This window comes from Humulus lupulus, chromosome 4, assembly GCF_963169125.1.
Source record: "Humulus lupulus chromosome 4, drHumLupu1.1, whole genome shotgun sequence".
Lineage (NCBI taxonomy): Eukaryota > Viridiplantae > Streptophyta > Magnoliopsida > Rosales > Cannabaceae > Humulus > Humulus lupulus.
Window position 1 is genome coordinate 137,035,088 of NC_084796.1, and position 2,598 is coordinate 137,037,685.

Below are 2,598 nucleotides of genomic sequence, written 5' to 3' on the forward strand. Positions count from 1 at the left end.
AAACTCTAAAGTGTCTAAGGATAAATTTAACCTCAAAAGTGATAACTTCATTTTAGTGTCATTTTAGGATGTGTTTTTGTGGTAATCTTGAGTCTTTATGTATGTTTTATGCAATATTATGCTTTTGTTTGTCTTGGTTGTAGGTTGGTGCGGTGAATCAGGAGAAAAATGTAAAAAGAAGTGAAAATAGTGGAAAATGATGCTTTTGGCAGTTGTTGGACTCAAAATGACGCTAAGGACGATTAAAAGTCAGTTTTGGATGAAGAGACGGGTTGAAAGAAGTAATTTAAGAAAAAAAATTTGAATTAGAGCCGCAACTTGGGCTTATAAGTCGCGACTTAAGCCGAAGTCAGAGATGCATGGTTGTTGGAGGCAATTAGTGTCGCGACTTGGACTTACAAGTCGCGACTCAAGAGGAAGTCAGAGGCTCAGCAAAGGGGAATTATGGACACGGGTCGCAACTTGAGGATGCATGAGTCGCGGCGCCTGAAGATTTATCACGGAAGGAAAGGCTCAAAAACAGACATGGGCCGCAACCCAGAGAAGGCCAAGTCGCAGCCCGCATAGAAAAAATACATCTTTTGTTATTTTTTTTACTATAAATTTGTATTTAGGGTTCAATTAAGTCATAAGGTCAATTTTTAATTACGTTTTTAGAGACTAATTTTGATTCTTAGGCTATTAATTATGCATTTTTACATTTTTATTTCTTCTTTAAGTTGATGAATCTTATGTTTTTGAATTATTATTTTGTTGATTTAATCATTTCTAATATGAACTAAACAAATTTTATCTAGGGTTTAATGTAGTCACTTGGATTTCTATCTAATTTAATTATGATGTTCTTTTGATTTTTCTTCTCTATTCTAATCTATATAATGTGTGTTTAATGCTAGTAAATACTTGATCGATATTTTCTTGATTTTATGAATTTGATTCAAAATTCGAAAGATGAGAATTGAATATGCTATCATTATATAGACATAGGTTGCATATTGGACGGAAGTACATGTATGACTTGTGTAGTAATTAGGTTTCCATGCTTAATGCCTTGTATATGTTTAAGTTTATCACAGAGATGTAGAAAACCTGCATATAGGTTGAGATCTTATATCTTGAAAAAGAATAGGAATAGAATTATGTTAACCTGCTATTAGAATAAGAAGAAAGAAATTTATAATTGATTAATAAAATTAGTAGAATGACAGGTTGATGAAATGAACACCCTAGGTCTTTTTAATAGTGATTTAAATATTTTAATTAGTGATTCTTGTTCTTAGTTTATTTTTATAAATTTAAAATTAAATTCATCTAAATTTTGATTGCCAAATAGAAATTAAAAGAACAATTAGTGGTACTTGGAAGATAGTCTTCGTGGGAACGATACTCTACTTATCATATATATTACTTGAATCGATTACATGCACTTGCGTATATATATTTTCGCGATCAAGTTTTTGGCGTCATTGCTGGGGACTTAATTTCCAATATCAAAGTTAATTGTTATTTTGTTCTAATTTGGTTTTTTTATTATTATTTTTATTATTTCACATTTATTTGGATCAAGGCTGTATTGTCTTTCAGGAATTGTTGGTATATGCGAGGTAGTAGATAAATGGAAATCATACCAATAGATCTTGAAATTGAGAGAACGTGCAGACATAATCGAAAGATAAAGAAACGGTTGGATTTCACCATGGCTGAGAACGTAAATAATGTTGTCAACAACAATGTAAATATGGGTAATTCAATTGAAGTTGATCTGCCATTAAGGAATTATGTACTCTCAACTGTTACGGGGATACATTCAAGCATTCGTCCTCCAACTGTTGAAGCAAATAATTTTGAGATAAAGCCCTCAATTATTCAGTTGGTGCAGAACTATGTACAATTTGGGGGGTTACGCAATGAGGATCCAAATCTTCATATCACAAACTGTTTAGAGCTATGTGCGACATTTATAATGAATGGGGTGAGTAATGATGATGTAAGATTGAGACTATTCCCATTCTCGCTAAGGGACAGAGCAAAGAGTTGGTTAAATTCTTTACAAGCCAACTCAATACTTGGGAAGATTTGGCTCAGAAATTCATTGGTAAATATTTTCCTCCTGCCAAGTCAGCCATAATAAGAGGAGAGATTAACAAATTCCATCAACTGTATAGGGAGTCTTTGTATGATGCATGGGAACGATTTAAAGAGTTGCAAAGGAAATGCCCACATAATGGAATAGAGAAGTAGTTGTTAGTTCATACTTTTTACAATGGTTTGGGGGGAAATACAAGGAAAATTATAGATGCAGCATCAGGAGGAGCGTTTATGAGAAAAAGTGTTAATGAAGTATATGAATTATTGGACCCAAGGGAGGCCATGTCATGGCCCGCACCCTGAAGCCCAGGCAAATGCTCTCTGACTTGGGGCAAGTCGAGACCCTAAGGGCCAGTTCGCGACCGGCTTGTTCATTTTTGCCTAGATTTGGTTTTTAATCATGGGAACTTAATTATAAGGGCCTGGGATCGATCCTACTACCAAGTTGAGTAGGATTCGACGTCCCAGAGGCAAGGTTTAGGTCTAGAAGTATTTATTTACTCATTTTTT

The 2,598-nt window shown here is 34.1% G+C and overlaps 1 non-coding gene across 1 annotated transcript; it reads right to left on the reverse strand.

The window, feature by feature from the left end:
* Positions 1-2,124: 2,124 nt before the first annotated feature.
* LOC133833772 (small nucleolar RNA R71) lies at positions 2,125-2,231 on the reverse strand. The gene has a single exon (XR_009893134.1). It is a non-coding gene; the product is annotated as a small nucleolar RNA R71 (small nucleolar RNA).
* Positions 2,232-2,598: the final 367 nt, after the last annotated feature.